The sequence below is a fragment of the Somniosus microcephalus genome, chromosome 16, assembly GCF_052327205.1.
Source record: "Somniosus microcephalus isolate GS21.2 chromosome 16, FLI_Smic_1.0, whole genome shotgun sequence".
NCBI classification, from domain to species: Eukaryota; Metazoa; Chordata; class Chondrichthyes; order Squaliformes; family Somniosidae; genus Somniosus; species Somniosus microcephalus.
In genome coordinates, this window is record NC_141002.1 from 28,888,216 (window position 1) to 28,902,653 (window position 14,438).

Consider the following 14,438-nt stretch of genomic DNA (forward strand, 5'->3'; position numbering starts at 1 on the left):
GCTAGTTGTTGCATTAGTGTGGGATCTTGGTTCTGGCTTCCGCCACACAAGGGGAGAAGTAATTATCAGTGGGTAAGTCACCACTCCAGCACATTGTCTAGCACTTGAGTTCGGAGTATTCTTGGGCCTAGGTTAGCTGTTCTTCGCCTTGGTTGGAAAAAAAGTACACAGAGTTAGAAATGGAGCAATTATAAATGTTTGAAAATGCAAAAAAAATTTTAGAACCATGTTTTCCCCTAAATTATGTAAAACATTATTAGTATATAGGTTACAAAATTTAAAGCCATTCTTGGTTTCACATCATTAATATAAAAACATTGCTGACAAGCTAGTTATTTTGTGTGTTTTGGGAAACATGGAACGAGAACTGCACCGAAGAATAATGGCCCGGAATTTGCGATCGGAGGCATACCTTACCTTCTGGCTCCCTGGCTGCGGAAACTTCAGGTCCTGGGCCTGCAGATGTAAGCCTGCCTAAAGGCCCACGGACCCCAGGGACACAGGCGGTTTGGAAGTGTCCCTGGGATCATATGGGCCAGGTCGTCCAATCAGAAAGGAGGATTCCATTGCTGTCATTTCCGAACGGAATCCCCTAATGACGAGCAATGGAATCCCCAAATAATTTACACAATTCTAATAAAAATAAATGTTCTCATTTTTAAATTTAATTAAAAGTCCCTTTCATACATCAAATATAATAAAAATTTAATTTTTTGAAAAATAATTTTAAAGATGTCAATCCGGGTCAAAATTTGTATAAAGTAATTAAGTGTTTGTGCATCATTTTTATTTTAAAATTTTAATTTAAGATTTATATTAACCCTTACGCTGGTGAAAGCAGGCCCTACATAAAAGATTCGTGAGCGTTTGCAGGGCAAATAGCCCAGTTCTGCCAGCAAAAGTGATTTTACTTTCGGTTCGGTAGCTCTGTCAAGGCGAACCTCGACAGATCGCAAGGTCTGGGTTTTCGCGCATACGCAGCGCATACAGAAACCCGGAACTTGTGGGGCCTTTTAGAAGGCTTCAGCGTATGCTGTCGAAGTCACTGCAAAATCTGGGCCAATGTTTACAAGAAATCAGGATGAAATGGCTACACAAATTCGGAGGGAAATGCACTTTATTTGCTTAAGAAAGAAAGACATTTCTGTAGTGCCTTTCCCGACCACTGGATGTCTCAAACGCTTCACAGCCAATTATGTACTTTTTTGGAGTGGAGTCACTGTTGTAATATGGGAAACGCGGCAGCCAATTTTCACACAGCAAGCTCCCCCAAACAGCAATGAGATAATGACCAGATAATCTGTTTTTGTTACGTTGCTTGAGCGATAAATATTGGCCTCTTCGAAATAGTACCATGGGACCTTTAACGTCCACCTGAGAGAGCAGACGGGGCCTCGGTTTAACGTCTCATCCGAAAGACAGCACCTCTGACAGTGCAGCACTCCCTCAGCATTGCACTGGAGTGTCAGTTTAGCTTTATGTGTTCAAGTTCCTGGAGTGGGACTTGAACCCATAACCTTCTAACTCAGAGGCGAGTGTGCTACCCACTGAGCCACAGCTGACACTGATTTAGGTTTATATAGGATTACATAGGATATACGGCACAGAAACAGGCCAGTCGGCCCAACCGGTCCATGCCGTCATTTATGCACAACAGGAGCCTCCTCCCGTCTTTCCTCATTTAAATCTATCAGCGTAACCCTCTATTCCCTTCTCCCTCATATGCTTATCTAGCCTCCCCTTAAATGCATCTATACTGTTTGCTTCAACCACTCCCTGTGGTAGCGAGTTCCACATTCTCACCACTCTTTGGTAAAAGAAGTTTCTTCTGAATTCCCTATTAGATTTCTTGGGGACTATCTTATATTGACGGCCTCTAGTTATGCTCTTCCCCACAAGTGGAAACATTCTCTCTCTTTCCACTCTATCAAAACCTTTCATAATTAGGTCACCCCTCACCTTTTTTCAAGAGAAAAGAGACCCAGCCTGTTCATCCTTTTCTGATATGTATACCCTCACATTTCTGGTATCATCCTTGTAAATCTTCTCTGCACCCTCTCCAGTGCCTCTATGTCCTTTTTATAATATCGCGACCAGAACTGTGCGCAGTACTCTTAAGTGTGGTCTAACCAAGGTTCGATACCGGTTTAGCATAACTTCCCTACTTTTCAATTCTATCCCTCTAGAAATAAACCCTGATGATTGGTTTGCTTTTTTTATGGCCTTGCTAACTTGTGTTGCAAATTTTAGTGATTTGTGTATTTGTACTCCAAGATCCCTTTGTTCCTCTACCCCACCTAGACTCGCATCCTCCAAATAGTAAGTGACCTCCCTATTCTTCCTACCAAAATGTATTACCTCACATTTATCTGTGTTGAACTTCATTTGCTAATTATATGCCCATTCTGCAAGTTTATTAATGTCCTTCTGTAATTTGTTGCAGTCCTCCTCAGTATTGACTATCCCCCCCAATTTGGTGTCATCTGCAAATTTAGAAATTGTGTTTTTGATTCCAAAGTCTAAATCGTTAATATAAATTGTGAACAACAGTGGTCCCAGCACTGATCCTTGTGGAACACCACTACCCACCTTCTGCCACGGTGAATAGCTACCCTTTACTCCTACTCTCTGCTTTCTGCCTTGAAGCCAGCTTGCTATCCATTCCACTACTTGTCCCCTGACTCCACATTCTCTGACCTTGTTCATCAGTCTATTATGGGATACCTTATCGAAGACCGTTTGAAAATCTAGTGAAATGACATCTACTGCATTACCCTTGTCTACTCTCTCTGTTACCTCTTCAAAAAAATCAATGAGGTTGGTCAAGCAAGACTTTCCCTTTTGAAATCCATGCTGACTATTCCTTATATTTTTGGTTTCTAGATGTTCTATTTTTTCCTTTAGTAGGGATTCCATTATTTTTCCTACCACCGATGTTAAGCTGACTGGTCTATAATTCCCTAGACATGCTCTATCCCCCTTCTTGAATATCGGTATTACGTCAGCTATCTGCCAGTCTTCGACACTACACCTTTTTCTAACGAATTATTAAATATGTGTAGTAATGCCTCTGCTATCTCTTCCCTAGATTCTTTTAAAATGTGTGGATGCAATCCATCTGGACCAGGGGTTTTATCCTCTTTGAGTTTGATTAGTTTATTTAATATATCCCCTCTTTTTATTTTAAATGCACTTATCTCATTACTAATCTCATCATCCAATGTCATGTCCACCTGTTCTATCTCCCTGGTAAATACTGAAGCAAAATAATTATTTAATATTTCTGCCATCTCTCTATCGTTACCTGTGGTACTATCCTGTCTATCCCGTAATGGCCCTATTCCTATCCTAACCTTCCTTTTTTATTGATGTACCTGTAAAAAATTTTACTATTTTGTTTTATGTTCCTTGATAATTTAATTTCATAGTTCCTCTTTGCCTTCCTAATTTTTTTTTTTTACTTCTCTCCTAATCCCTTTGTATTCCCCCTTATCATGCACTCTCCTGCTGTCCATGTACTTAATGTATGCCTCTTTTCTTACCCTCAATTGTTCCCTTATGGCTTTATTCATCCATGGAGTCTTATTAGTGCTTAGTTTGTTCTTTCCTTTTAGCGGAACAAATTTTTCCCGCAATCTGTTGAACACCGTTTTAAATGTTTTCCATTGCTGTTCTACATTGTTGTTTGCCAATATTGTTGCCCATTTTGGTTTCCCAAGTTCTGTTCTCAGCCCCTCAAAATCAGCTTTTCTCCAATCTATTAACCTGATTTTCATCATACTTACGTCCTTCTCAATTATCATCTTAAAAAGCATATTATATTATGGTCATTATTGCCTAGATGTTCCCCACTTTTACTTCTATTAGCTGCTCTGGTTCACTCCCCATTACTAGATCCAATAGCGAATCCTCCCTTGTTGGGCTTTTTACACACTGGGTTAGGAAGGAGTCCTGTACACATTGTAGGAACTCCATTCCCTTATCCCCTTTACCTACCTGTTCGGTCCCATTAATATCGGGGTAGTTGAAATCCCCCATGATTATTATTCTGTTTTTTTACTAATTTCCCTAATTTGTCTGCATATTTCTTCCTCCCCCTCCCTTCCACTATTAGGTGGTCTGTAGACTACGCCTATTAGTGTGATTGATCCTTTATTATCTTTTTTCTCTATCCATATGGATTCTATTTTTGTCTTGCTGATAGCTGCATCACTTTTTTCTACTGCCATTATGTTATCCCTAATAAGTACAGCTACTCCACCTCCCCTTTTTCCCCCTCTATCTTTTCTAAGTATGTTGTACCCTGCAATGTTTAATTCCCAGTCCTGATTTTTCTGCAGCCATGTCTCAGTAATCCCTACTATGTCTGGTTCCTTGCAATGCATGATTGGCTCCAGCTCCCCTGTTTTATTACGGACACTGTGTGCATTGCTGTACAGACAGTTTAACTCATTTTTAATAGGATTTCCTCTCATTTTATGTTTAACCATCTTTTTAGTCTCCTGTTCTTCAACTCTATTCCCTTGCCATCAGTGTCCTCCCTTACTTTATTCTTTCCTATGCTCTCTTTTCTTGTTTTGTTTATATTTAGGCTGGTTACGTTTCTTGTAGATCCCTCCCCCCATCTAAGTAGCTTAAAGCCTTTGCCACCTCCCTATTTACTCTTTCTGCTAGGACATGGGTCCCATCCTGGCTCAGGTGGAGTCCGTCCCATCGGTACAGTTCCTTCCTGTTAAGGAAAAGAGATCTGAAACTTTAAACCGTAAGAGATTAATTGTTTATGATTGTGTAATTACATGCTCTGCCATACACACTCTGGCTACAAATGTGCAATTAATGTTACATTTATAGCAGTCTGATATCCTGTTGTGGGGGGAGGGTGGCGAGGAGGCAAAGGTTTGCAATGGAATGACGTAATTGCGCAATAAATATATTGCGTTTCTTTCACACCCATAATACTTTGGATTCAAAAAGTTGAATGCAGTTTTATTTTGCCTTATGATTGTGGTGTTGCCTTAAATTTAAGGCAATGACATTATGTTCTGAAATTAATATTGATTGACAGCAGAGAGAAACACCTGATCTGTAACAGCAAACTGAAATGATGAATTAAGACTATAGTTTATCAATACAATATACCTGCACATACCTATCACCCGTTGCTACTTTACAGGTGAATTTCAGTCCCACTGACCTGACTTTGGAGCAGCGTTTCTGAATTTTAACACATCCTCCAAGGCCAAAACAGTTGGTCCTAAAGCTTCTTTTGGAGTTACAGGAGATAGGGGAAAGAAGCAAGTCTGACATCTTTAACCTGTTGTTTTTATGCTTCTCAGTCAGCGGGATTAACACTATTTCATATTTTGATGGTGTACCATCAAAGTATAAAATAGTATTGATCCACCCAAGTAAGAAGGTTGCCGGGGTGGGGGAAGAACAAATTAAGCACATCTCAGACCAAAAGTCTCTTATTTATATTTGGAATTACGGCAACCATTATTTGTGAAACTGTATTAAACTCATTGGAAATATATAAATAATAGTATGAAATGAGCTCCTTAAGTTATTTGCATATTAATGGCGCTGTGCATAGTGAAATGAAGTGCCCTGACTCTTAAAGCCAGTGTCCCCGATTTTCAAATGTGTGGGCTGAAGGTATGGATCTCACTCAGCTAGCATCATTTTTTGTATAACTTGTGTGGTTGTGTATCTGTCTTGAATAAATATTCTTTTTATAACCTGCCCTTGAGTGCAACCTTTGAGATTTATTACTGCATTTTGATGCAATGCTTTTATTTCTAATTTTTTTACCTTTAGCCCTCCTCGCGTGAATAATACATAGATACTAGCAGTCATACAGTAACTTGGTCAGTTGACAAGTCTTCATGAGCAAGCCTGAGGAGGGAGTGTTGATTTGTTGTTTGATTTTGGGGAACCTGCTATCAATCACGTCACTCCATGTCTGCCTGTGCACTTCATAGCAGGAGTCATTGGTTAATAAGGAGGTGCTGGGATTGTGGGTTTTATTAATTCCTCTACCCTCCCAAACATTGATAATCTGCCAATTGTACAGCCAAGGGTGGCATCAGTCAACTAAGTGTAGACCAGGGATCAAATCTGGAATTAGTTTCAAAATGGTGTATTTAATATGTAAAGCAGTAAGGAGATGTAAAATGTAGCTTAAACCTTGTTGGCTTTAAATAAATTGTAACTACTTTTAGCAAAAGTATTTTCCATTTCAGTATTCAGACTTGTAGTAATTTTATTTATTGCAGCCTCTTATTACCAAGAATTGGCCCCGGGCTTGTAAGGTTAAGTGGTATTAGATGTGGAGAACAATCCAACTATTGTCAATACTGAAACATTATCAACCAGGGGGTAGGTGGTGTCTAAATGGGGTCAGCCAGGGAGACAAGGTTATTCTCTCACCCTGAATGGTCCACATACCGTTCAACACAAGAACTTAGCCATGCCCACTTGTCTTGGACACATTAAAAAAAAAAATCTTCATTGACAAATGATGCCTCTTTCTTTCTATCCTCCCAGCCTGGTCCAATAAGGATGTAAAAAGTATCTAAACGTGTTAAAATTTGGGCTGTCTCCCAACACTGTACGACTGCAGAAATGTGCTTGCATAAGCATACCCACCTCATAAACTGAAACTCGACCATATGCTTATAGTAAACGGGATTAGTATGCCTCAAGGCTAACAATCTATCCTTTTACTGCTGGGTTATACCAGAGGTAGCATGGATTGCCCATCACACACTCCTGATCTCTCGAATTGTTGGAAATCGCCATGCTGACAGACCCGATAGCTCAGGCTAAAACTACTACTATCAAATTTATGACATTATGCTAGATAGGGTACAAGAAAAGCTTCTAAGGTGATTCTTATCTCTCCTTTAGCATGCAATGTCTCTCATAGGAGCAGGAGTTGGCCATTTGGCCACTTAATCCTGCTAAGCAATTTTGTTAGTTATGGCAGCTCTATTCTGAGTCACGTTTTTCTACATTTTGCGTTACAGTGAGACTTCCAAACGACTTTGTTCTTGGATGTTCTGGCTTGGCTTAGTAGGTAGCATTCTCACCTTTTAAATTTGAGTCAACAAGTCAGCCATTTTGTTAGCCATGACAGATCTATCTTTTTTTATTATTCCACAAAACGTTGCTTTTCTCCATCACTTAACAACCAAGTAAATATCCATCTTCCCATTAATCACCTCAATTGACTTTGCATCCGTGGCCTTCTGTGGCAATGGGTTCAACAACCCTTTGTATGAAGTAGTTTTTCCTGATTTTTCTTGTAACCAGTTGATCCCCTACAAGAGGGAAGAGTCAGTCCCTATCTACCTTGTCAATTCCCTTTGTTATTTTAAATGAGATCACCACTCAACTCAAATTTACCCAGTCACGCGTTATAGTTTTGTCCCTTTATCCCTGGTATCATCCTAGTGGATTTTTGCTGGACTTTCTCTAAGGCCATAATATCCTTTCTAAGGGGCAGTGCCCAAATCTGAACATAATATTCCAAATGTGGTCTGAACATTGTTCAGTTGCAGCAGTGCTTCTTTGCTTTAATATTCTATACATCTCTTGTGATGAAACCTAACATCCCATTAGCCTTTTTGATCATGGCACCTGCGAACTAGCTTTTAATGACTTAATTATCTAGATCCTTAATTCCCTTTGTTCATCTATCTCCCCAGTGCTTTTTTCTCACACCTGCTATTTTTTGCAACTAAAGTGTACTAGCTCACATTTAGTTACAGATGAATTTCTAAAAGGAAAGGAGATACAGGGCTATTAGTTCAAGAAACATAGAAATGCAACTGATAAGAAGTTTGGAAGGGTCCTGGGACTCAGTGAAGTAACTACTAACACTACTAACAATAACCAGCCCCAGGACAGTGACAGCGTAACACAAAGAATTCGACCCAACACAATCGTCGCTAAGCAAAAGGAAAAATATCTGTCATATTGGGCAGAAACAACAAAAACCCAAAGCAAACTCAACTGCTACTTGGCCCTAAACAGACAATACAACATGGCTGATTACCTGACCATGGTAAAGGATAGCAAACTGAGAAAAACTTTGACAATGTACAGACTTAGTGAACATAACCTGGCGATCGAAAAAGGTAGACACAGACAGACCCGGCTACCAAGAGAGGACAGGATATGCTCTCACTGCAGTCAGGGAGTGGTGGAGACAGAGATGCACTTCCTCACAGCTTGTAGAAAATATCAGGGCATAAGGGAGAATTTCTACCCAAAATTCACAAAAATATGCCCGGAATTCAGAAATTTGAATGACGACCAAAAACTCCCATACCTACTAGGGGAGGAGAGAAATTGCATAACACTAGCGGCACACTATGTTACAGCTTGCCATAAACAGAGGGACAACCAGTAAATATAAGAAAAGAGTACATACAAATTATATGAAAGTATATATTTATACACTCAGGGATATATCTGTTTATACACTGTATGGATAGATCTGTATTTTTGTGAACAAACATGAATGTTTTCTGATGCTTTGGCAACATAAGATGTAACTTGTCATGCCAATAAAGCGAATTGAATTGAATTGATAGATGGGCCAATAATCGTATTCTGATCAAAATATATTACTGTGTAATTCCATCAGTCTTCCATCCACTCGCTGAATCTATTCATGTCCTTTTTCAATTTTGTGCTCTCCTCACAACTCAAAATGCTTTCCATCATCTACAAACATTGGATTTATTCCACTCTCTTCCCAAATTCAGATCATTTATAGATGGTTAAACCTCAGCCCCCCATTTGCCACTGCCGATCTCTCTGAGAATGTCTCCTAATTCTATGTGCTTCTTGCTTTCCAACACCTTTCCTATTCATGGTACAGGTTGCCTCCAGTTCCACGCACCTCGATTGTAGCTAGCAATTCCTTGTATGGAACCATATCAAATGCCATTTCAACCTCCAAACATACAACTGTGACAAAAATCAAGTATTTTTGCTAGTTTCAGTTTAGTAATAGTTCCCTTTAATTCAATCACAATACCAATTAAAAGTGACCCTTTCGAAATCGTGTCCCCAGCCTAACTCAATACAAATGTTGTGAAGATTAGTTCGATTGTCTGAGGCTATAAGCTTGTGGGAAATGCCAAGCTACATTTAAATAAAGATATTGGCCCAGAATTTGCGATGAGAATAACAGAGAGGCTATCAGCGCTTACCGTTATAATGGAAGAAAGCTGACAGCAACTCTGGAGTATGCAGATGCGCAGTTAAATGCGGAAATCCGGAAGTTGCTGTCAGTGATACCCTGCTCTTCCACAGGGTGCGCTGTTGCAGTCCTTGCCGATAGACTCGGCATTGAAATGACTGCAATGGCGTGAGCTTGCTGTAATTGGCCACTAGTTCCGCATTAAAAATTGCTGAGAAAATTGGGGCTGGTGCATTCAGGAGTAAGTGAATTTTTAATGACATGATAAGTGATAATTAGTGCTGAACAACCTCTCTGGCCCATAAAAATTAATTTTACAACTGTGGAGTCTCATTCCCTCAGAAATTAGTGTTGGCGATATAAAAATGTTTGTTTTTACTTTTCCTGTCTGTCTCTTTTATCTCTCTCCCTTAATCTCATCTGACTTTCCCAATCTTTATTTTGCTTTCTGTACATCAGTTAAATCTCATTTATATTTCCTGCTTTATACTTCCTGGTTTGGACTCTTGTCTCAGTGAAGATACTTTAATCTAATTGGCTGAAGAGCCTCGCTGTTGCATGTCTTGCTCACATAGAAACATAGAAACTAGGAGCAGGAGTAGGCCATTCGGCCCTTCGAGCCTGCTCCGCCATTCAACGAGATAATGGCTGATCATCCAAACCCTAGCACCCGGTCCCTACACCGACAGCCATCCCACCCAAGCCCTATCCCCGTAACCCCGTAACCCCACGTATTTAATCCCCCCCTAAGGGCCAATTTTTTTTATCATAGCCAATCAACCTAACCCGCACATCACAGATGCCACAGATCCCTGTGGAGGGTGCCGCACTGGAAAAGACTAGAGGAAATCTCCGCTGACAAGCCCACGAATGGTCTGTGGGCAGCTGTCAGCGAGGTGAATGGCAAGCGCCGTTCCTCCATCACTGAGAGCAAAATCCGGGCCATACCGTGTGATTTGTTTAGTTAACTGTATGACTGGCATTCACTTTAGAATTTAGCTGATAATTTAAACAGCCTATGCTAATAAATACTGAGTCGATTTGGAATATTCAAAGAGATAAGTCAAGTCAGTTGGTGCCCACAGTTGGTAAAACTATAATAAGAAAAGCATAATGTACAAAGGTTAAATATACATTCATAGTTCAGCATAGATATTGTGCACATTCCTTTTGATGAGATTGGATGTTATAATAGCCAAAGATTTGACCCTCTGCTGCTTTTTGAAGATGTGAGAAAGATCCTGTGGAGGCAGTGGATTGACCCAGTGACCAAGGAAAATGGTTTTCTATTTGTTATGCTGGGCATGTTACCAAAATGTGCCTAGATATCAAGGGCTGTGAATATATATAAGCCATCACATTGTTTATCGTGTTTCCTAACTACTCCCACAGACCACAAATGCATCACGCCACGAATACCTCTTTTGCCTAAAAGGCTCTTGCCTTTCAGGGGTATATATTTGTTTTATAATCTATTAATTAGTTTTTGAATAGATTCCACTGCTGGTACAAACAAATAATTTCTCCCACTATTCTAGCCCAGTTCCTTTTTCAGTATTTCAAAGTTAGCCCTGGTTGATTTCTGACCCTACTCCTTCCCCTTCAAGTCTGATGGTGAATTCAATCATATGTTCACTATTCCTGAGATGCACCTTTACCACCAACTCACAGTTTTTGGTTTGTTACTCATAATTAAATTGAGTATTACCTGCACCTTTGTTGCATTAGGGAACTATCTTAGCCCAGTGCCGCTCTATTGGCCCAACTGAAAGTAATCCTGATTTCACTGCCCTTTTTAAATTGTGACCAGATTTCCGAGTCCTGATGGGTTCTTGATTGAGAGACCTATAACAGGTAGCAATGATCAATTTTGGATCAATAACTTGATTGCCTTGAACCCAGATAGCTTTCCACCTGTAGCTGAATACATCAGGAGAGGTCACCTGTCTTTGACTGTCAGTAGGAAAGAACAAGCTGTTTGATCTGAACTGTGTGTCTGAGAGAGGGGAAACTATCTTGAATACATCTACTAAATCTATTGCCATTCCTATTTGTGCTGTTATGTTTTCCTATATTATCTCATTATAACCATTTCTTCCCCCATCCAGTTCTCCCTAATTTTCATATCTGCACATTCCTCTGTTAAGTCATCAAAATCAGGAGGTCTATAAAATACTCCCACCAGGGTTTTGCATCCTCTCCTGTTCCTTAGCTCTACCCGTTGTGATTCCACCTGCTGATTTACATCACTCCTTTCTACTGCCTTGATGCTGTGCTTTGTTAATATTGCCTTTGCACCTTTTCTCTTATCCTTCCTAAAATCTGGTACCCTCGTATATTTAGCTCTCGCCCTTACTTAGACTGCAGCCAGGCCTTTGTAATTGCTACCATATATTATTTTTCTAGCTAGATTCCTGCTTCTAGTTCCTGTGTTTTATTTGTAATACTGCTAGCATTAGGTATAAAGACGATGTTTTTTGCTTGATTTCTTTCCTCGTCTTTCCCACCCATTGACCTTGGTGTCTCTATCAAATAACCGTCTTGCCTAACTTCTGTAAAACTTCTCACCTGCGCTATCAAACTTTTTCATTCTTTCCCTCCCTATGTTATCAATTCTTAACATTTTGCTTAACCCCTCCCCTCTTTGTTTCCATCACAACCTCTCTGTTTTATGTATATACCAGATGCTCAGTCATCTGTTTGCTTTATATACTAGTCAATCTCCCCTGGTGTTGCATTTGGGGAATGAAGACCAGGTGGTCTTGAGGTGAAGCAGGGTTAGAGATAATTGGACCAGGGTACATCGGCATAAATCAGTCCCACATTTTGAAGTGTTCTTATTTGTATATTTTATAAATTCCAATGTCCATATTTACACTGGAAATTGTCTATGTAAACATGTCATGCTATAATTACACTGTCTGCCTGTGGTGGCTCTGCAGTGCCTCCAGTGAGAGGAGGTTGTAATTACAGTGCGATGAATTGCTATTTTAAGTGTGGACTTAGGAATTTATAATGGACAAAGTTGACAGGAAATGCATGCTGATGTGAGAGTTTTATATACTATATATATATATATATATAGATTGATATGCGATGTAGGCTACTCATCTGTTTGTTTTATGTAAATGCTATGTTGGCCAGTCATGCACCTTCTTTTGTTGCTAAAGCTGCAAATATATTTTGCTAAACGCTGTTCCTCTTCCCTGCATCCTCTGTGTATTGACATCAAAGTTAATTCTACTATCTCCTACTTTCACATTCTTTTCCAAAATCCTAAAACCGTGGAACTGCTTGCCTCCCTCAGTCAAATATTAAACTTAGAATCTACAAGCTCTTAAGCCTTCTCGATGTGTAATGGGCTCCTATTGAAAATAGGCACACCCTATTTCCCTGTAAAAAAGGGTTTCATTATCACAATAACTTGAAACCTTTCACCAGACTGGGCTGAAACATCAGGAATCGTCTTCCTTTGTTGAACAGTCAGAGACAAAATTCCACTGTTTGACTTTTCAAAAGATAAAATTTAAAAAGGTGCTGTCTTCTTGAATATTTAACTCTTGATTAACCCTTCTGATGGGCTTAGCAGGCTCCTACCAATTGTAACTTCTCTTCAGCCTCATCTGTTTGTTTTATATACTCGTCAATCTCCCCTGATGTTGCAGTTGGAGAATCAAGACCAGGTGGTCTTGAGGTGAAGCAGGGTTAAAGGGTGGTAACCACTATGGCGGAGTTGGGGGGGTGGGAGAGATAGGAAGACCAATTGTCGTGGTTACTATGTAATAATGTTGTAGATGTATTCAAAAAGAATGTATTTACAATTTTGCTGTACGTGGTGCTCGGAGCAATTGCCCCCCCCCCATCTCTCTAATGTTAACATGTAAATATTCACCCAGGAGACTAGATGTTATGGGGGTTAAAATTTCAACTTTTAAAATGCATCTGTGCTATTTAAAGGTACATATGAAGTTGTACTCTTGCTGGTGCTGAGAGCCTAGCTAAATCTGATGAAATGGATCTTTTAAAAAAAAAAAAAATAAGATCATTCTCCAGTGTTGCTTGTGTATCAATAAAAAACAAGTGATGCCTCAGTAGTAGCTGATTTCTGACCTCATCCCCATATCTTCTGCTACCAGCCAGAGGGCATCATTGCTTCCCATTACCACCAATAGGGAAATGCAGGCTTTGGTCCCAGCACAATAACCACAATGAACATTGTTGTATAGATTCAGAAGGAGTAAGGCTATTTTTAAAAAAATGCAGTGTCCTTTTTTATTTATCATAATAATGTTCGCATGCCTGTGCTTTCTTGAATGGCTCTCACAACATCCTTTACAGTTGTAGCTGATAATACAACTGCCTCAGTAAATAGCAATGTTTTACTTGTAAATGGAAATTCCACTTTTATCTTCCTCTGGTTTTCCAAGCCTATGCTTCAGCCTGGGGAAGGTGGAAATGTTGGTTGCCGGTACTAAGGACATAGTGCTTCTCCCCCTTGATCGCCAGTAAGAAAGGAAGTCAAAGTGAGATAAACTAATTGTTTAATTCCATTGTAGTTAAGAGCCTGCATTGGAGGATGGAATAGCTCTACCTCCTAATATATTCTGTTGCTTTCTGCCTCTTACTGGATCTTGACACTGGCAACTGACAATGTCAGTGAGGCAGTCTAGGGTGCGGGCAAGGAAAGGGCAATCTGAGTAAATATGAATGAATAGGAGGCAAATGGATGGGGATATCTGCCTTAGTTAAAATTCGACCTGTGAAATAATTTTTCTAAGGATCTAAGTGTTGGTCAACTTTCCAGTAGAGAGGAAGTGTTACTACTACAAAAATGTACTGCCTGTACTGTATCCGATATGAACAGGTAGCCCTTTCAATTGAACTTTTTGATGAAGTGTCCATTAAGTCCATTGTTATGTTTCAGTCACGTTGAATCTTAATCTTTGTTTTTTCAAGGTTCATACATTACCAGAGTGATTGGCTGGCATGTCACATGATAGAGAGTTCTACAAAAGCCATCTGAATCAGGTCTGACTGCACTAAATTCAGTTTAAACGTGAGTGTTTCATCAACACTGTAGCAAACATTGTTGCTGAGTGCCTGGTATTAGGTGAGTCGGTTCCTTATCTTGGGTACCGACAGCAAGATGAGAAAGTACAAAACCCATCACACTTGTAGCAGCCAAATTTTAGTGTGAATGAAAAGCCAAACCCCATTGCTATAT

General features: G+C 39.8%; 1 protein-coding gene across 5 annotated transcripts in view; it reads left to right on the plus strand.

Moving 5' to 3' along the window:
* Positions 1–14,438, plus strand: part of znf800a (zinc finger protein 800a) — a 130,876-nt gene that overhangs the window by 11,653 nt on the left and 104,785 nt on the right. For 3 of the 5 annotated variants that reach the window (XM_086008744.1, XM_086008738.1, XM_086008739.1), the window contains exon 2: positions 14,171–14,270. The exons of the other annotated variants lie outside the window; for them this stretch is intronic. The gene's annotated coding sequence lies outside the window, so the exon portion shown is untranslated. The remainder of the gene's footprint in view (positions 1–14,170; positions 14,271–14,438) is intronic. 5 annotated transcript variants of the gene reach the window in all.